The sequence below is a fragment of the Canis lupus genome, chromosome 26 (assembly GCF_048164855.1).
Source record: "Canis lupus baileyi chromosome 26, mCanLup2.hap1, whole genome shotgun sequence".
NCBI classification, from domain to species: domain Eukaryota; kingdom Metazoa; phylum Chordata; class Mammalia; order Carnivora; family Canidae; genus Canis; species Canis lupus.
The window spans coordinates 37216725-37238406 of NC_132863.1; the positions used below are offsets into that span (position 1 = coordinate 37216725).

The window sequence follows — 21682 nt, forward strand, 5'->3', positions numbered from 1 at the left end:
CTGCTCTGATTGGTCGGACCTTGATCATGTGATAACTGGGGCTGCCAAGGACCCTGCCCCCCTCTGCCCCCCTGAGCCTTTGAACAGTAGGTTGCCTAGCAACCGGGTGCGGGCTCTTTTCCTGCACCCAGGCCTGGGAAAGCCACACCAGGGTCCTGAATGTTGCATTACAGGGATCCTCAGTACTTGCATCTCAGCTGGCTGTGGCTCCTTGGAGCAGAGGACGGCAAGATATCCTTGATTTAAATCCTGCCAGTGACACTTGCTCACTAAGAGACCTTAGGTAAATGACTCCGTGTCTGTCCCCCCTTGGGTAAAATGGAAATAATAATAGCACTTGTCTCAGAGGGTTGTGTGAGGATCGAATCAGGTAATTTGTCATGGGGACTTAGAAGAATAACTCCCTCATAGTTGGAGCTCGGTAAAGAGTTATTATTAACTGGTGTGAGGAGGAGGTGCCCCTTACTACATCTAGTCAGGACCGCCTCCCCACTTTCCCCTTCATTCCCTCCCCTTCCCTCTCTCCTAGGGACCCTGTCCACCCTTCCATTTAGCCTGTGTACCCCTCAATCCCCTCCTTCTCCCTCTCTCCTGTGGCCCCCCTCCACCCCTCCATCCCTCCCACCCTGTGATCCCCTCTATTCTCCTCCCCCTCCCCTGTGACCTCCTCTACCCCCCTCCATCTCTCCTCCCCCATCACTCTCTACTCCTCCCTCATCTCCCCTCATCACCCCTTGCTTCCCCATTTCCCTCCCCCACCCCCATCACCCCTTCCATCTTCCAGGTAACAAGAAGGAGCAGATTTCTACTGTGGTTTTCAGGCGCCTGTCACCTACTCACAAAAAGCTCCTTAATGCCTCCTTCGTGGCATCCAGAGTCCAGGTCAGCCTCCCACACTGGTCTACAAGTTCCTCCAGAATCCAGCCCTGCCCATCTCACTTGGGCAACATTGGGCCTTTTATATTTCCAAACATGCCACGCAGAGCTCATCCAACCTCAGGGCCCTTCCTCCTTGCTGCTCCCTCTGCCTGAAGAGTCTCCCTCAGATACCATCATAACTGGCTCCTAGGTTCATATAGGCCCCTTCCCATAGCCACCCCCTCGGAAGGGCCTCTTCTGAGCATCCGATCCAAGGTGGACCACCTCCCTCATTCCCTTTCTGGGCTCGTCAGCCTGTCACTCGAGTCTCTGTGTCTCCTCTCATTATCGAAAATGTTCTTAGTCCCTGTTTGTGTTTTTATTGCCAGTAAGGGGACATTTGGGGCTTGGAGGGCAAAGTCCAGACAAGACAACTCGAGAAGGAAAGAAGCCGAGGCTTAGGGCCCTTGTTACGGGATGATCGGAGGCTGCTTTCAGAGGGAGAGCTTTGCAGGGCCCCGATGAGCCAGCTGATGGGGTCCGCAGATCCCAGGAGCCGTCTCTGCTTGCTGGCAGCTTTGCTGGTTCATCATGGAGGCTGGATCTGCTCTCCTGCACCTTCATGGTAAACAGGACAAAGCTGGACCCTTCTCCTGGAAAGCAGGAGGCCGCCACCTGGTGCATAATTCACCTGCAGTCAGCAGCCCCAAATGCTGCGCTGGCAAAAAGCAAACAGCCTGCAGAACTGTTTCTTATTTTTAATCTACTCAAAACCAGGGCCTTAAAGCGCTTACTTTTCCATCCTACTAATTTGGGAGGCAATTAGCTGTTGGGTGTTCTTGCCCGCCAGCGCCCGCTCTGCGTGTCTGCTGCTTCAGTGTGTTCATTTCTGCCCAAATAGGCCAGCTGTGAAGAGCTCTGTTAATCTGCTCTTGAACTACAATTTTTAACAAGACTCTTAAATGATAGAGGCATTTGTGCATAAATAGCACATGGTAAGACTCCCCTTGGGACACTAACCTGATTTATTAAAAATTCTGTAACTACCAAGCTTTATATATCAACATCATTAACACAAAAATATATGATCTAATCTCCTCCCGCAGCCCGGCCCTGATGCAGACAGACAGCTCGGATGAAAGGTAAGAACCTGAAAGACACGCCATGAAGGGCAAAAGAAGCCAGTTTTAAATATTTTAAGTGAAGCCCGGCCAGCCAACCAAAATTTGTTTTCTCCGATGTTAGCCTGGGAACATGTGGAGGAAAACAGACACAATTTCTTTCCATGACCAAACGTTCCCACCGTGCTGGGCTCGGGGTGGGGTCACCCTGGCACCTTTCTCTGTCGTTCTCATGGGCAGAAGAGGATCCCCTCCCACCCCCGTGATGGGATTTAAAATTCAGTGCCCAAACCGCCCCGCCTGCCAGATGCTCGGCGTGTCCCGAGTGGCACCCATCACACGGCCCCCTCATGTTTGTCGCTGGGACCACCTCCCTGCACCACCTGTGCTACTATTTAATGGGTTTATCTAAATGGACTCACTCATTCAAATTTTAGCCTCAAACCAAGCAATATTGTCTATGAAATCATAGATTTGATGTGCTAGTTATAAATGCTCTTCTTTAAAACTTTAAAAAACAAATAATGAAATAAATTATGCTTGCCAGCATGGAGCACCTGGATGGCTCAGTCGGTTGAGCCTCTGACCCTTGATTTCCACTCAGGTCATGATCTCAGGGTGGAGGATAGATCAATCACCACCACTCCCATCCCCTCCAGTCCCCCCGCCCCACACTCATCCAGGAGTCTGCTTGCAATTCTCTCTCCTTCTCTCCCTGCCCCTGGCACCCTGATACCTGTGCTATAAATAAATAAATAAATAAATAAATAAATAAATAAATAAATCCTTTAAAAAAAAATAATGCTTGCCAGCATACCATGCTCTCCTGGTGTGATGGGCAGTGCACCTGGCGTATGCTGAGTTGACTCCATATACCAAGGTTCAGAGCACACCATGTGGACTAGGACGTGGAGGGTGTCTGTTACTTTGAAAATTCAAAGACGAAGGCTCAGTTTTCCAAGCACAGACACTCAGGTCCAGGAGAGGAGTGTCAGGTGGGAGCAGATGACACACAGTGCCCCCCTCCGGCCACATTCCTCCAGCGCCTCCCCTCTGAGAAGACACAAGAGCCAGACCTCAGAAGGATGACTAAGGAGGTGATGTCTTGATGTGTTTGCTTTGTTCTGTTTCTGATGATAGGTTAATCATCTCTGTGTCCCGGAGCCTTTATCAGAGGGAGGGAGAGACACATGCTCGAGACTGAACCGCCAGGCCCACCCTCAGCTTTGGACTGACTGCTCTGCTACCAGGTAATTTCCTCTCCAGCAAATTCCTTACTTTTTCTCATCTGCAGGTATATATGGCATGTCTTTATAGTTACAGGATTTCTTCTAACTGTAAAATTCTGGGACAATTCCAGCATATTCTAAGCCACCAAACCCAGGATGGTGAGGAGGTTAGAGCACGGGCTCTCAGGGTGGAGGTCCTGGCCTTGGGTCCTGACCTTGCTACTCTCTGTGTGACCTTGGGCAAAGGATCCAATGGCTCAGTTTCCCCATCTGCGATACAGGAAGAATCACATGGTTACCGCTTTGGAAGTTGTTCTATTGATTCAGAAAATATATGTAAAGCCTACATGTCAACAGTGCCAGGCGTATGTTAAGCACTTAATCCATGGTCTTGTTTTAGCATTTTTAATGTTGCAGCTCGCAAGTAGAGCATAATCCGGCAATCACAGGCTAAATGTTTTCTACAAACCAGTTTGTTTGGGGTTCATCCTTCCCCCAAAGTATTAGAATACACACACACACACACACACACACACATTTAAATTAACTATCACTTGTTTTTTAATTGAAGGATTGTGCATCAGAGCAAACCTCCAGCTGTGCTGAAAAGGTTGGAAGACCTGTCTCTTCTGTCCCTCTTTCTGCATGGAGACAGGGGGAGTATGCAGCGAGGGCTGCCCTGGATGGGACGTTGTCACTAGTGCCCCTCAGGCCCTTCTCTGCCAGTTCTCTAGTCCACGTGACCCCAGCTTGGCCCCTAAAGATGCTGAGTTCACAACTTCAGCCCCAGCTCAATGATCCTGTGAATAGAGCACTCTGCTGTGACCCAAGGGACATTCCAGATGAGACCCATGGGTGTTTGTCGGGGGAGAGAAGCTGCAGGTCTGGGGTGGTTTCAGAACTGGGGCAGGGCCATCAGTGCAGCCCAGGGATGGGAAAGCACCTGCGTCCTGCTCCGCCCTCCAAACACCAGCGTGGGCCCACCAGGCTGGAATTCCTATGGTAACCCTTGTCTGGCCTTCATCTGATCCTGGAATGTCCCTGGAATGTCCACAGTGTCACCAGATCAGATTGTGAGCCACCTGCCCCATCAATCCGACTGCCCCGTCCCCAGCAGGGGAGGCGAGAGGAAGATCTGGGGATGAGCCGCAGAAGTGGAGGCCACATCTGGGCAGAAGGACTCCATTGTTTCCCGAACAATGACATTTGATTCCTCTCCTGGTGCTGGAATGTGCTCGCTGCAGTCAGCTGGCAATGACTAGTCACCCTGGGTGCCCGGGACCTGCTGCTCAGACCACTTTTCCTCCCGATGGAGCAGAGGGGGAGCCACTCCTGGCTCTCGGATGTTACAAAATAAAATCAAATGCTATTGCTGGTTTTAGCTACAAGAAGCCAAGGCTCAAAATTGGTTCCTAAACCCGGTATCAATTAAGCAGATGTCGAAGAGGCAGTGTTGGAATTTCATTAATGAACCTTGAATGGAAAAATCAGAAAAATTATGCAGTAATGTTTTCCCTCTGCCTTCTGCTGGTTCTGGCTGCAGAAGCTTCAGAGAGAACACTGGGATGCGATCGTTCTGAGTGGAGGGTAGATGGCAGAGGGCCTGGGAAAGGGCAGGTCGCGGGCATCACAACGGCCCTGGGCAACCGTTGGGCATTTCTGTTTTCTCTCTGAGAAGCTCTGCCCACAAGTTGTCCTTTCCTGATTGTGTCACTTGTGACTTCATAAGGCTCTGTCTTCAGCAGCAGGATTTTTATCTAATGAGGTGTAGCCTACAAGGCGTGTTTCCAAGTTCGGGGTGTCAGCCCCACAAGAGCCAGTGGACCAGAAACTGCTGCTGGACCGTGTCTGCAGAGCAGCTTAATGTCCACCCTCCCTCCTGCCCCCCCATCTGTTCCTCCTCCCCTGGTCTCCCCATCTCTAACAGGCACCACCATCTGCCCAGCTGCTCAGCCAAAACCTAGGCTTCTCCCCCACTCCCCTGCCACCACTCGTAATCCATCAACAAGCCCTGCAGACCTTCAAACCAGACCTGATCCACCCACGCCCAGACTCCGCGGCACCCCTGTCCTGCCCTTGCCACCACCATCTCCCCCGTGGACCAGGAGTCTCCCTCATTCTTATCTGGCCCTCAGGTCCCTTTATAACCGCAGCCAGAGTGAGCCTTTGAAAACACCAAGCAGATGTTAACTCATCTTGGAACGAGTCAGTAGCTTTCTCTTCTTACAATCAAATCCAAATGCTCTTTCATGGCCTCCTGGGCCCTGCTTGACCTGTCTCCATGCCAGTCCACCCTGGTCTCTCACCTGTCCTCCCCTGCCCCGCGGCATGAATGAGGGAGCAGCAATTGGCCTGGCCTGGGTCACAAACTTAGTATGCGGTCCTTCAGTGTGACATTTAAGAAAATCCTCAAAGGCAAAAAAAAAAAAAAATGTTTTTTGCCTTTACATTAGTTTTGGGGTCATCCTTAAGGTCAGCAATCTAAGGGGATCTCTGAGAGGCACCTTATTTCTGCCTGGTGTGGACACTCAGGAAAGTAAGTCATGGAGAAGCAATGCCTGAAATCCTAGGGTTTGGGGACTGTCTACTTAGCTCCAGACAAAAGAGCCACTACTTTGCTGACCCATGGACGTGTGGCCCCAGCATTAGAAGCCCATGACTCACCCTGGAGAAATGTTTTCCCTTTCCTAGTCTCCTTCCTGCTAAGCCATCAAGTAGAAAGTCTCCAGGAGGTACGACTTTATCTTAAACACCTCTCTTCTCACTCTCATTGAATTAAGACGTATCAGCCATCATAGGAAGCAATAACTTGCTAAAGATTAATATGTTTTCACTGTACTTGGTTTTACAACAAACTTCTACTTATTTTTGTGAATATTGGTTTCCTGCTCACAGGACATAAATTTTATTTTAAAACAAAATTAAGCCTAAAAATAAAAAGTCCAATTCAGACAAGTCTCAATAGCAGAGATGGTACTGGGTTATTGCAAAACCGGTGCAATTGCAGGCGGCTGGCTGTTCGTGGAGAACTCTGAGCTACATCGGATGCTCTGCAAGGCAAGGGCCATGAATTATTATCTGAGTGTCCCCAGGCTTGGCCAACTACTAGCCCTGGGGATTTGTCCAGATTGAATAAAGTCAGTACCACCTGTCCACAGATATCTCTGGAAAAGGCCACTATTGCCACAGCCGCTCTTCCAAAGGACACGATGCAAACAAGGGCTGGACCTTCCTGTGTGTGTCTCTCTCTCTGCAGAGAAAGGAAGACTCTACCTATTGAAGGCACCACCCCTATGCCTCCCTCATCATTAGGAAGCAGGATGATTCCCTTTCCTTGCTGTGTCCCATGCCAGCTATCCCAACCAGCCCCAAGGAAAGGGGCACAGCTGTTCACCCACCCTGGGACTGGAAGGAAGCCTGGGATGATCTCAGTCAAGAAGCCTCTGGCCCTGAGAACCATCAAAACTGCCACACAGCTGAACAGAAAACAGCAGATGGCACATTTTCCCCCGACCCCCACCTCTGCATGCAGGCTGTACCCAGCTGTGAGAAAATGTGTTGTTGAACTTTGGGGGGAAGAGCATCATTGACCTGGGTCTGTTTCCAGGCTCAGACGTCCCATCCTCTTGCCCATTCCCCCTGTCTCAGAAGGAGCTTGGCCACCTTCAGAGCCTGGTTCAGCAGATAGAAAGGAAGTCCTGGCTCTTTGTAATAGGAAAGGCTTTGAGGCACTGATCTAAGAGGGTGGGCTGTAGGGTGGGGGCTGACAGATGCCACAGATGGGAGGGACTTTCAGACACATCCTCTCCCTGAATTCATCTTCAGAAACCCTCGGAGTGCAGAGATCTGTGTGTGCAGACATTGCCAGCAACGCTATTTATAACAGTTGAAAAATAACCTTTCAAATTGGAACCACTCAATATCCTCTACCAGACTGGTTGAACAGTGCAGTGGTTAAGAACATGTGTTCAAATCTTGGCTCTGCTACTCCAATATATCCATAAAATATGCACATATAAATTAATATGTATATATACCTGCCATGTATAAATACACACACACACATACACACACACACACACACACAGATACCTTTTCAACCTTCCATGATTTTCCTTGCTCTGCGACCCCATCACACCCAATGCTCCCTTTTTTACTCCAGTATATTCTGCTGGTTTCCATTGAGTCACGGACATAAGATCATAATCCAAGCCTGATATTTAGCTTATTTGAAGCACCGATTGTACAGCAGACATTTGTTGATCCCAAGAGAAAAGTTCTGGTGTTCAGTCACCAACCTAAGTGATTCAGGTAAAAATTCTAAGAGATGTCCCTGCTCCTTTTCTGGGCCTCAACCTCCCAAGCCCACGCTGGGTCCTGCAATTTCTCAATGCCACCGGGCTCTGGCCAGCCCCCATCACCTCTCACCTGATTATCACACTGCCATCCTCCACCATCTTCCTGCTTCCCCCCTCACCCTCCACCATTCGTTCTCCACCTGAACACGAAGGGATCTTGCTGGGATTTGAGGCAAGCTGTATCCTCCTCTGTTTAAAACCCCCTAACTCGTGTCTCTCTCTTGGAATAAAGCCTGGCACCTCAGCACAGCCCATGGGCCCCCACATTATGGCATTGCCACCCTCTCTAAGCACAAATCCACTTAGCAAAGTTCTGCCTGGACACAAAAGTCCACCACAGTATCCATGGTCTGGCAGGTGGCTCCAGGTGGCCTATTCTAAACACAACCGTGTTCTTATGTATCAAATTGTCAGTGCAAGTCTGGGGCTCTGATTGCTTCCTGACTGCATATTCTTTTTGAAAACTGCCTTAAAAAATCTATATGCGTGATCATTAATACATATTGTCACATGAGGAGTACCTTGGTTTCATACTAATCATCTATTCTTGGCAGCTAAAAGACTGATTCATGCTTTTAAATAATGAATTCAAAAAGGCTACAGATTTGCAGTTGTATTATCACCACAATTTAAGAGTTGATTGCAAAATCTCACCTAGAAAATCTTAAAAATTTCTGCTAGCAACAATATTCCAAACTCTGTTGTCCTTGACAGTGGACAGGCTAAAGACCCAACCCTCAGCTTATCGATGGCTAGCACTTCTTGCCATGCCCAGAGAGCCTCCAGGATCTGTCTCCTACCTTTCCCTCCAGTCTCATGATCTACCTGCCTTCCCCAGCCTCAGTCAGTTCCAGCCATACCTGCCCTCCTAGTTCTCCTTCAGGATATTTGCACATGCAAAGAGAGTCCCTCTGAAACCTGCCTTTCAGGTGGTGATGTGACAAAAAACATAGAACTTCTTTTTAGGTTTTTTAGGGTTGTTTTTTTTTTTTTTTTTTTTAAGTAGGCTTCATGCTGGGTGTGGAGCCCAGCGTGGGGCTCGAATTCATGACCCCGAGATCAAGACCTGAGCTGAGATCTAAAGTCGGATGCTTAATCAAGCCTGAGCCACCCTTTAGCAGAGAGAAAGCAGTTGTGGAAAGTTGGCAAAGTAGGAGCTAGGGGGCTGATCTCTTGTTTCTTTCAGGATGCAGGAGTAGCATTTTGTTGTTTTATTTCTTTTTCTCCTTGCCTTTACATTCATGGGTCTAAAGGAAAAGAATCATGTGGATATTTACACAAAGGCAGGCCCAACACCAGCACTCAGATAACGATTTGTATAATGTCTCCTGGCATGAACAATGAGTTTCTTTGAACAGTTGAAGCTATAGCAGAGCAAAAATTTAACTTTGCTAAAGTCAAAAGAAAAATATTTGCAATTTGCTCGGTCAATAGACTGGCAGAAAAGCCTTTTGAGATCACTTCTGCAGGTAGAATTTCTCCCCTGGGCCCAGAAGGATGTGCTAGTGGCAGCCTAAGACCCAAGTCAGAAAACCAGCCTGTCTCTGAACCATCCAACCAATTCAACAGACAAATCAGCCCCAGAGAAAGAAAAGCTAAAAGCCCAAACTGGGGGTGGGTGGGTGGTGGGTGGATATTTTTGCTCGTCCTTTTCTCTGTCTGCTCTGTGCATTAGGAGAGTCCCACATCTACAGCCAGGTCATCTGGGCTCCCTTCCCTGTGGCTTTCTGTGTTTGTTCCATAGTAGGAGGCAGAACAAATTATATAGGAGGAGAACGGGGTCAGCAGGTCCCCCTCCCTTGAGGGTTCATGATGTGACAGTGGCCATGATTCTCTCCCAGTGGCCTCAGCTCCTCACCAGCAGCCCTGCCTTAGAGGTATAGCTCTCCCTGGGCTCCCCCGCCCCAGGCCTGGAGCTGGTAAGGGCCCCTCTCAGTTTCTAGTCCCCATGATCCTAGAAAAGTCCCCACTCCCCACTATGCCTCACAGTCCTGATCTATATACTGGGCACAATAATGGCACCTTCCTTGTTGGGTTATTGTAATGATTAAATGAGTGAATGCATAGGAGGTGCCTAGAACAGTGTCTGGTATGTAATAAACCTTCAATAAGGGTTGGCTATTGCTCTTATTCTTTTACTACTGCCATTCCTGTGTTAAGTGCTCTATGTGGTATCTTACTAGAGCCTATGAAGTATACTCTTTACTCAAACTGGTAAAGTGATGACACTCATATATTGTGGTAAATTATGTGTATACCAAAAACAATCACTAAAAAAAACCTATACAAGGAGATATACTTAAAAACACCACAGATAGGGGCACCTGGGTGACTCAGTGGTTGAGCATCTGCCTTTGTCTCAGGATGTGATCCTGGGGTCCTGATGTTGAGCCCCACATCAGGTTCCCTGCATGGACCTGCTTCTCCCTCTGCCTGTGTCTCTGCCTCTCTCTGTGTGTCTCTCGTGGGAGAATAAATAAAATCTTTAAAAAACAAACAAACAAAAATCAAACAAACAAAAAAAAAACCTCCAACACCATAGATAAATCAAAATGGAATGTTAAAAATTGTTCAAATAACCTACAGAAAGCCAAGACAAAACAAAACACCAGAAAGAACAAACAAAAATAAAATGACAGACTTAAACCCTAACATACCATTAATTACATTAAATGCAGATGGTCTAAATACACCAAGGGAAACACAGAATTTGGCAGACTGAATTTAAGAACATGTCCAATTACATGCTGTCTACAAGAAACTCATTTCTGCACAGGCAGAAAGAAACCAGTATCAGAAGAAAACTCTCGGAATTTGAGAAAGGAAAAACAAATACTGGATTGGGCAAAATTAGGTGTGAGTTTAAAAGACTGTTCTTCACTTCATGAGCTTCTTAAACTGTATAGGATGGCGGAAGCAAACATAATTGCATCGTGTGATGGGATGCTTGAGGTGTGAAGGGTAACACTTCAGGGAATCAGTTGCATTTTTTAAAAGATTTATTTATTTGAAGGGGGGTGTTCAGGGGGAGAAAATCTCAAGCAGACTCCCTGCTGAGCACAGAGCCGGACTCGGGGCTCGATCTCATGACCCTAAGATCACGAACTCAGTTGAACTCAGGAGTTGCACACTTAACCAAATGACCCACCCAGGCCCCCCTGGCCAATTGCCCTTGACAAGTGGGAAGGATCAAGGACCTTAAATATCAGGAAGACTTCAATACTTCCCTCTAAGTGTTAAAACATGGTAGCAGTCGTGTTGATCAGTTATATGCATACCGAACACTAAATTACCACTGAGAAAAAGATATAAAACAATGTGCTCTAAAATGTTATAAGTAATCACAACAGAATTACAAAAAGGACTCGGAAACCACAGGAGGGGAAGAGAAACAGAGGGAGTAAATTGAGAATAATAATAAAATTGCAGTCTTTAGCCCTAACTGATCAATAATTATTTTAAAATGCCAATGGTCTAAATAGACTAATTAAAAGAGAGAGACTGGCAGGTTGGATTGAAAAAAACAACCCAATTATATGTTGTCTGTAAGAAACTCACTTCACTCACTCACTCACTTCAAACATAATGACACAGGTGAGCCGCAGGTAAAAGAATGGATGAGGGCAGCCCGGGTGGTTCAGCAGGTTTAGCGCTGCCTTCGGTCCAGGACCTGATTCTAGAGACCCGGGATCGAGTCCCACGTCAGGCTCCCTGCATGGAGCCTGCTTCTCCCTCTGCCTGTGTCTCTGCCTCTGTGTGTGTGTGTCTCTCATGAATAAATAAATAAAATCTTTAAAACAAAATAAAAGAAAAGAATGGATGAAATTGTGTCGTGCAAACATTAACTTAATAAAAGCAGGAGGGGATGTATTGATATCAGATTAAGTATACTTGATTGCAAAGAAAATGACTAGGGACAACGAGGGCCATTGTGTAATCATAGAAGGACCATTCTCCCAAGAAGATATAGCGAACCTAAACATGTGCGCACCAAACAACAGAGCCTCAAATCACAGGAGGCAGAAACTGATGGAGCTGAAAGAAGAAACAGATAAATCCACAATTATAGGTGGAGACTTCAGCGCCTAACTTATCAGGATTTGACACCTTCTATCAGTAATTGACACACCTGGAAGCCTGATCTTGCAGCCAGGAATCAGTTAAGGATACAGTTAAACTGAACATCACCATAAATCAACCGGATCTAACTGACATTTATGGACTACTTCATCATCAACAACAGAATACACATCCTTCCCCAGCTCATAATGGAACATTTGCCAAGAGAGACCATATCCTGGTTCATAAAGCAAACGCTAACAAGTGGAAAATAATTCAGATCACGAAGAGGATGTTCTTTCACCATAATGAAATCAAACTAAAAATCAGTAACAGAAAGACAGCAGGAAACTCTTCAAACACATGAATATTACACAGCACACCTCTATGTAACCCACGAGTCAAAGAGGAAATCTCAAAGGACATTTTAAAAATACATAGAATTGAATGAAAATGAAAATAAAACATATCAACACATGTGAGATGCAGCTGAAGTCATGCCGGAGAGGAATTTAGAGTGCTAAAATGCTCACGCTGGGGGAAAAAAGGTGAGATATCAAATCAGTAATCTCAGCTTCTACCTATGAAACTAGATAAAGAAGAGCAAAGTAAATCCAAAGTGAGCAGAAGGAGGGACCAAATGAAGATAAAAGCAGGAATCAGTGAAATTGAAAACAGACAGAATAGAAAAAAATCAATGAAACAAAGAACAGTTTCTTTGAAAAAGATCAATAAAATCGACAAGATTCTAGCAAGACTGACAAAGATAAAAAGGGAGAAAAAAAATCAAATCACCATGCCCTGAATAAAACACTACAGATCATATAGCCAGTAAAAGCATAATAAAGGACTGCTGTGAATGACTTTACACTCGTAGATTCCATATATTAGAAAAAAACAGACCAATTCTTCAAAAACCAAAAACTACCAAACTCAATCAAGATGAAGTAGACAACATGAACAGTCCTGAACTATGTAAGAAATTACATTTGTCATTTGAAAGCTCCTGAAGAAGCTCCCGAAGAAGTCGCCAGACGCAGAATTTTCCACTGGAGAATTTTATCCAACACTTAAAATATTTAAAACATCCAACATTTAAAAAAAATTAACAGCAACTTTATACAATCTCTTCTAGAAAACAGATAAAGGAACACTTCCAAGCAGAGGCTTTGTTCTTTGCTTCTTGGGTTTTTCATTTTTCTATTACACACTTGTTAACTTTTAAAAAAATAAATTTAATTTTAAAAACCTAAAAAAAATGATCAGCTTCATGAAATGATACTGATACCAAAGCCCGACAAAAACAGTACAAAAATAGGAAACTGCAGACCTCTTTTGTGAATTTAGACACAAGAATTTTCCAATTTATTAGCAAACTGAATCCAATAACGTATAAGGGAATTATATAACGTGACCCAGTGGGATTTAACTCCAGATATGCAAGACTGGTTCAATATTAAAAAATCCATCAATATAATCCACCATATCAACAGGCTAAGAAAGAAAAAGAAAATCATTTTAACGGATGCAGAAAAAAGTATCCATTCATGAAAAAATGCTCAGCAAACTAGGAACAGAGGGTAACTTTCTTTGTCTCACAGAGAACATCTACAAAAAAGCTACAGCTAACAACGTACTTAATGGTGAAAGACTGAATGCTTTGTCTCTAAGACCAGGAAGAAGGCAAGAATGTCCATTTTCACCACTTTTATATACCTTAATACTGGAACTTCTAGACAGTGCCATAAAATAAAGAGAAAGAAAGAAGAAAGAAGAAAGAAAAAAAGAAAGAAAGAAAGAAAGAAAGAAAGAAAGAAAGAAAGAAAGAAAGAAAGAAAGAAAGAAAGAAAACAGAAGAAATGAAAATGTCTGTATTTGAAAATAACACGATTGCTTACAGAGAAAATCCCAAAGAACCTACCCCCAGAAGTTCCTAGAACTAGTGAGTTCAGCAAGGTTGCAGGATGCAAGGTCAAAACACAAAAGCCAATCGATCGCATTTCCTTATACCTAACAATGAACAAATGGGAACTGAAATTTAAATTGCAATGCCACTTATAATTGCTCCAAATACAATGAAGTACTTAGATGCAAAAATTAACAAAACATGTACAAGATCTATATGCTGAAAACGACAAAATGCTAATGAAAGAAATTCAAGAGCTAAATAGAAAGACCTTGTTGGTGGATTGGAAAACTCAACAGAGCAAAATGTCAGTTCTCTCCCAACTGATCTTCATGTTAAAATTTTTTTTTAAAGATTTATTTATTTTATTTATTTATGAGAGAGAGAGAGAGAGAGAGAGAGGCAGAGACACAGGAGGAGGGAGAAGCAGGCTCCATGCCGGCCCGACGTGGGACTCGATCCCAGGACTCCAGGACCGCGCCGTGGGCCAAAGGCAGGCGCTAAACCACTGAGTCACCCAGGGATCCCCTGATCTTCATGTTAAACACATCTTGAGTTAAAATCCCAAGGTCTCCGTAGGCACAGACAAGCCACTGCCGATGCCGCCAGGGGAGGGAAGCTCCCACCTGGCTTCCTCCTGGTAGGGGCCAGAGTAGCTCTCTGCCATGGGGGAAGTGTCGGAAGACCCTGGGCCTCGTTCACCTTCTACTGCTGGATGCAGATTGGGGGGGATACCTGGTCTAAGTTACCCTCTGCTCTTGGGTGGAGGGTCACGAGATGCCAGGCTGGCTGGTGCTCCCAGGGTGAGCTGAAGGGCCTGCAGGCTGCAGGTGAGTATGGGGTTTGGAGTGGGTCAACCCCCACCCCACTGGGGGTGCTGCCGCTGACAGAATTAACCCACCCCTGCCACTCGGTGGGTCTCCACCCGGCCTTCCATTTCCTATTCCATTGATTGGATTGTTTTGTTTCTGTCTATGCCTTTGGTGGCTTTGGGTCGCAGGCCTCTGCAGAGCCCCACGAAGGACACACGTGAAGTAAAGGAAAACTCTGGTAACTCACACGAGGTTCTGTTATTCCAGTCCTGAGGTTGCTAGCTGGTTCCTCTTCTTTCTGAGTCTTTTAGGATTGTAGGATTATAGCATTGTTTGCACAGGATTGTCGAATTTAAGATACAAATTATTTCCAGGGTATTTTGTTGGATTTAGAGGGGGAGAGCAGGGGAAAATGACTCTACACCATCTTGTCCCAGAACTGCAGGACAGTTTCTTTTTTTTTTTTTTTTTTTTTTTATGATAGTCACAGAGAGAGAGAGAGAGAGAGAGGCAGAGACACAGGCAGAGGGAGAAGCAGGCTCCATGCACTGGGAGCCCGACGTGGGATTCGATCCCGGGTCTCCAGGATCGCGCCCTGGGCCAAAGGCAGGCGCCAAACCGCTGCGCCACCCAGGGATCCCCAGGACAGTTTCTTTTAAAACTAAAAGTGGAGTTGCCACAGCCCCAACCATCACATCCTTGAGCATTTATCCAGATGGTATTCACATGAACAATTTGTACCTGAAATTTCACAGCAACTTGATTTATAACAGCCTCAAACTACCCAAAAGTCCTTCAGCGGGTGAGTGGTTTAGACGTAGGATATCCACACCACAGAATATGCCAACAATATGAAGGAGAAGCTATTGAGAAACACAACTTGGATGAACCTCAAGGGAATTTTACAGTGAAAAAAAAAAAAAGTCAGTCTCGAAATGCTGCAGGTTGTATTTACACAGCATTGTTGAAATAAAAGAATTATAGAGATGGCAATCCGTTAGGGGTTGCCAGGGGTTAGGGGTGGGTGGGTGTAGCTACACTGGGTAGCACAAGGGTCCTTCTGGCAACCGAGCACTTCCATACCTTGAGTGTGGTAGTGGTTGCACAAAGCCACACGCGTGATAAAATTGCATGGAACCACAGACACGCACGTACACACACAAATGAGTGTGTACATAACCGGTGAAGTCTGAATAAACCCTGTGGATTGTATCAATATCAATTTCCTGATTCAAGATGTTACCCTCAGGGGAGGCTCACAGAAGCCCCTTAAGCAATTCTCTGCCCGCTGCCCGTGAATCTAAAGTATTTCAAAGTAAAAAGTTGCTAAAAACAAACAAAATTATGAATTTCTAACTAATAATATTTCCTTGAAAGTCCTCTCTCTCTCTCCAGGTCACTGTAAAGGCCTATTAGCACCAGCCTGAAACCATCTAACCGTCTGAGGTTCTACAAGAGCTAGCAGAGGGTGGAAAAACATAACTTCTCAGCTGCCTCATTCACCGGTATTTAATGTGGTCGCTCAACTACCCCAACTAATGGAGAGGATCCTCTAGGGGCTTCGTTTATCAGTATCCCTGCCCCACCCTCTGGGAATCATTGTGGGGTGCTTGGCACTTCAAACAGATACAAAGGAACCACCGCAAAGTGGGGATTCCTGATGCCTTTAAACATAAGCCATTTTCATTTTGTCAAATGATGAGATGCTATGGAGGTAATTTTCCCAAATGCTCTACAATTGGCAACCAAACCAGCCACCGGGAATCCTCTGTGGTGGCTTCGCACCTCCGCACCACCCAGATCGCTGGGTAAGCGTTCCATGTGCCTCACACCCGGGTAGATGCACAAACACACGTTTATGTGCACACACAGGACACAGAGACACTGTCCTCCAGACTAGGCATTTTACAGTTAACTCGTGGATCTGCTATTATGTTTAAGGAAAAGTCCTGAATTCAAATAAAACATGTCCATGTGTGTATGTATATATGTATATGCCCGTGGGTGTATATACACACCCTTACCCACTCACTCCTCGGCATTGGCAGTTATGCCAACACTGTGTATTTTTGTATGTGAGCTTGGCCCCAGGAAGCCAGATCCTTCATGTGCAAATAAATGTGCAATGAGCCTGGTATCAGCCAAGCCTGCCAGGGGTGCCCTTCGAGATGCTTAGTAGAACCCTAAGTTACACCCCCAGACAGGCTGTTTTGAGGAGTGTTCTTTCCTCCAGGATTAGGACAAGCAAAGCTGGGAGAACCTGTCTGACAAGGTGAGTGGTCTCTGTCCTCCCCACCCCCTTTACACAGGTAGGAATGGCTTTCATTTAATTAAAGCCCTCCAGTGGTTCCGTGATGGGTAGCGGAGATGCAGTAAGAAACCCCCTTCACTATTAACCACGAGATGAGAGTGACTCTTGCTGCTCTGGGGAGAGACGCTGGTGTCCTCCAGGGAAAGCCCATCCTACCAGCTTCTCTGTCCCCAGAGCACCCGCTTAAGAGCAGCATCTCCTTTACTGCCCCAAAGGAAGGGAGGGTGGCACTGAGGGGCAGAGGCTGGGGTGGGTGGAGGGGGCCGGGGTGGACACCCGGGCATGCACAGATGTGCAAATACCCAGATTCAAGCGTAAGCTGAATGTAATTACTTGGTTAATTAAATATTGACTTTTAACTCAAAAAGTCATTAAAACAAGCTGCAGAAAAGACTGTCCAGAGCATAGAGGGGGCAGGGAAAGAATCAGAACTTTCAGGAAGGGAAAGAGGTAGAAGGGGATTGTCAGCAGGAAAGACTGCACTTGTCCTACTCTGCACAGGTGCCTACTGTGTGCGGGGCAGGCGGGGGGGGCTTCAGTCTCCAGGCGGGTTGGACAGAGGCCACTGTCCAAAACTAGGATATTCAGGGAGGGATCTCCTTACATTCTTCCACCCTAAGATCCCATTGCTTTTCCCAGCTGTCCTCCAAGTGGACCAAGAGTTTCTGGTATATAGGAACTGGACACCGTTCATATGAGTTTTCCCGAATCACAATGCAACATCCGGCAAGGGGAGGCGCTCCAGAAATGCTTACAGAAGGAACACATGAGCTCTTGTTCAAGCATTGACACGTGAGCATGGATTTGTACGTAGGTGCCTTTGTGCACGTGTGTGTGCAAGCACATGTGCGTGTCCTCACTATAGGCAGACGCTATGGATCCGGTTTCAGGTGAGGACTTCATTCACCAGCTCAGAGGCTCCCAGAGTCAAAGCTCTGCAAAGCGCCCTCTGGCCACATCTCACTCCCCTAATTCACAACAAACTCCCTGGTCCTCTGGGTCTGAGGCCTCAGCCTGACTTTTCCAGCTCCCTTCCAGGCAGGAGGGGGCTCAGTGTGTGCCTGGGAGATGAGGGGGGACTCAGGGGCTCAGATGTCTCCCAGCCTGGGAAGTCGCTCAGCCACTGTGCAGGGCCCGGGTGGGGCCCCAGTGTGATTCTCGGGACCCTCCGGCCTCCTGACAGTCCAGCCCCGGCCCGTCTCTAACCCCATGGCCCGGGACAGCCTCTCCTCTCCTGTCCCTCGCCACCCTGATGGCACCCCTCTCTGTGAGCGTCCTGGCTGGATAATCGGGCTTTTCAGGCTCCTCCTGCCAGTCCTGACTCCCCCCCCCTCGCTGGTCTAACCTCGCGGGGACCTTTCTGTTGACACCCACACGCCTCATTTCATCCTTCCGGGAGTTCCTTGGCGGCCCTCTGCGCACAAGGCCTGGCCGGCTCTACCCCCCTCGCAAAGCCAGAATGCTGCTTTATTTCCGGAACTCCTATACAACAATTAAAAAAAAGAAGAATCATTCCTGCTGTGTTTATCTCCATCAAGAGCTGAAATATAACCTGAACCATTTTTATCTGAGCACTTTCTGGCTGAGTTTGGGTTGAAGCTGAGGGGATTTATGAGATTGTAAAAGTCATGCTTTCAGCAAGTCGAACAAATCAGTGTGTGAAGGAGAAACCATTGAAAGTGGGGAAAATGACTGCGGCTTGGCCTGGGCTTGGAAGATCCAGAAAAGGCGGCACAGAGCTGGAGCAAGGGGACTTTAAGAGTCACAACGTCGGGCCAAAACTTGCAAAAGACAGCACAGTCACTCTCAGGGGTAGGGGCCAAACACCTCACCTCTGGAGCAGGAAAAGCGATGCACGTGTTCTCGAATAGAAATTCCAGCAGCATCCAGAACCCTGCACTCTCGCGGCTAGCTCCGCCTGAACTTTCTTAGACACAAGCCATCTTGTATGTAGGATTGTAATTGCATTAGGGGGAATAAAAAGGTTTGTACGTCTTGAGAAGTTATGATACTGAAACATAGCACCATAAACCCCCATTAAGTCAGAAGAAAGATAATTGCGTTTCCTGCAGCCTCCCTGGGCTGGCTCGCTGACACGGAGATAGATTCACCCCGGCGAAGCGGGGCTCATCTCTGTAGCTCGGTACCCATTTCCCCTCTTAATTACACGTAACTGCGGAAGTCTAATTTATCCGGGCGCCCGGAGCCCAACAGAGCATCCCCGCGGAGGGAGGGTGACGCTGGGAAGCAGGAGATTGCAAACCGCGAGCTGTTTTATGTGTGACCTCCCACGGCGGCGGTGGCGACACTAAATTCTCACTCTTAGGATCTCAGGGCCATGACCAGTTAGGACACTGCTCTGAGAACACAGATAAAGGTGGCAATTTGTCTGTCTGCTTTATGGTCCATCAGTAATTCTCTTTTGGGGGAGCGATGGAGGCAGATTGAACATGCAGCTCTCAGCTTGTGATGGAACAGGTGCCCCCAAGGAGCATTTGTGCGCATGGGGTCGTGTGTCACCCCGTGCATGCCCTGGGCAGCCCCACTGCAAATCTCTGTGGGCCCTCGCTGGGGGACCGTGTTCTAAAGGTTTGAGAAGCGGGTCCACTTGACAATAAGTGCAATTCAATTTAGGTCTCTCTGTGACCGCGGAGCTTGTTTGACCATCACCTTTCAGAAAACTCACTTGCGAGCTCATTAACGTGGCTGCTGATTTAATAAAAGAACAGAGCAGCCCCGAAGCTGGGGCTCTAACCAACCCGGCTCTGTGTCCCTGGCCGGCGACTCCTTTGCCGACCTCCCCGGGCCTCAGCGTCCTCATCTCAAGAACGGGAATGGTATCAAGGCTATTGCGCGGCTGTCATGTGCATTAAGTGAAGTTGACGTGAGTGCAGATGTACCGCAGAGGCCAGTTCTGATTCTCCGATGTCGCTTCAGAGCAGGAAGACGGATATCCCCCGTGGGGACACATTGAAAGGGAAGCCACGTGTAAGATCTTTCAGAGGATGCTTTGATTTGGGGTTCTCAGAACTCAAAGCTGCCTTGGAGATCTCTGATGAGACTCCCGCTCATGGATTCATTCGTCTGACAGATATTACTAAGTTAAGCACCAAGTCATAAACAAACACAGGGACTGTAAATAGGACATGGCCTCTGCCTCGAGGCTAGTGCTGAAGCAGGTATAACAAGTGAGCACGGCCGAGTTGGTGTCGGACTGCTGGCTGCTTACCTCTCCTTTGCTGATAGAAATGGGATCTGTTTGGGAAGCAAAGCGTCCAACTCAAGGGGACAGATCAACCCTGCCAATCATGACAATCCCACGAGTGGGCATTTAACCACTTCTGGCCAATGAGCTGGGAGGGCCCCTCGGCTGGGGGCTTCTGGGAAATGTTTTTCTCCCAGAAAACTAGAGGGCCCCCTTCTGGTTTCTATTCAGAGCCACAGCTGGAAAGAACATAACCCCGAAGTTTGCAAAGGACAGAAGCCAGAGTAGCAGCAAGTGCATGACTTTTCTAGATCCCAACAGGGCAGTTAACAGTCTCAAAGCCTAAGGAGAGAGAGGCGCCTGCAGGGAGAGAGGACTGTCTTACCTGGGCTGGATGTAGCCAGAACTAGCAGGAAGCGTTCAGCTGGGGCAGTGGTTCTAACCAGGGGGTGATTTTGTCCCTCAGGGGGCATCTGGCCTTGTCTGAGAACATTATTGTCACAACAGGACTGGAAGAGCTACTGTCACGTAGGGGGTGGAGGCCAGGGAGGCTGCTAAACATCCCACGATGCACTAGACAGCTCCCACAGCAGACGGTGAGCCAGCTTGGATTGCCACTAGTGTCAAGGTCGAGAAAAGTTGAAATGAACCACCATTGCCTCTCGGCCAGGTAACAGTATTAGGGCCCTAACTGGTCCCCTGGGCTTCTACAGCCTCTTCTCCATACAGCAGCCAGAAGTGAATGATAACCCGATCATACCATTGCTCTACTTGAAACCCTCCAATGGTGCTCATCTCCAGGCTTCATGTGTCTACACAAACCCTGGAGTTGGCTCCCCCTCGCTCTCCAATCCAGCCTTACTGGTCTCACTGCAAGAACATTCCCACCCCAGGGCCTTTGCACTTGCTTCCTCTGCCCAGGATGTTCTTTTCCCTCCCAAGTCTTATCACCACATTTCATCCCTGTCTCTGTTCAAGTGTCTCATCTTCAGAGAGGAGATACAAAATCCCCAAATCCCAACTTCAGCACCAGTAAAACTCACTGGAATGTTTTAAGCAGAGATGTAAAAATATTTAAGTAATGGTTTTTAAAAAGACTGCCTCTGTAAGGCAAAGATGCAAGAGTGGAAGCAGGAAGAGCAGTTAGGAGGCCATGGGCATAGACAGTGGCTTGGACTGGGATGGTAGGGCTGGAGGTCATACGCAGAGGTAGAACCTGGACATCTTTAAATGATTTCTTTAAAAAACATAAACAGAATTTTCTGATGAAGTAAAAGATTTTTCTCAATTCCCCTCCCACAGACAATAGAAGATGTGGCCTTGGAGGACTTTGATCTGCCCTCCCAGACTCCTCATAGCCTCTGAATAAACCACCCCCGAATACAAGTAAAAGCTAAGCAAAATCCGTGTGCCTTAGCAGCCTCACCGTCCCGACCAGCCCCTCAGCTCACTGCACCGAGACATAGACACACACATAGTAATGGATAAAAACTCGATTTACCAATAATCAAAAGATAAGGTAAAAGCAAGGACACTTAGAACCATGAAGCTGGAATTTGAAATAACAACACAGAGAGGCTGTCTTCCGAGTAGGAAGAGTGAACACGCTCAGAAGCCGGAGATTGGGAGGGTTTGGGGGGCAAAGTCACTTCGCTGGCATCCTGGGCCGTGCACGCAGACTGTAAGAAGTTCACGGGCAAGCCTCTGCATCCTCCTTCTGCTCATCCTGAGATCAAACCAGGCAGCCTTCGGCTCTGGCTTTGATTAGCTATGTGTGGCTCGGCTGGCTGGGACTCATGCAATAGAGATGAATGGAAAATGAG

General features: G+C 47.2%; 1 long non-coding RNA gene across 5 annotated transcripts; it reads left to right on the forward strand.

The window, feature by feature from the left end:
* Positions 1–90: 90 nt before the first annotated feature.
* LOC140618592 (uncharacterized) lies at positions 91–21316 on the forward strand. 5 transcript variants are annotated; one of them, XR_012018666.1, is made up of 8 exons: positions 91–283; positions 1965–2000; positions 3120–3229; positions 15721–15848; positions 16577–16615; positions 17294–17446; positions 20367–20529; positions 21162–21316. It is a non-coding gene; the product is annotated as an uncharacterized lncRNA (long non-coding RNA). The 5 variants fall into 5 exon arrangements; XR_012018663.1 differs by having other exon boundaries at positions 15721–16151; positions 21162–21315; XR_012018664.1 differs by lacking the exon at positions 16577–16615 and having other exon boundaries at positions 15721–16151; positions 21162–21315.
* Positions 21317–21682: the final 366 nt, after the last annotated feature.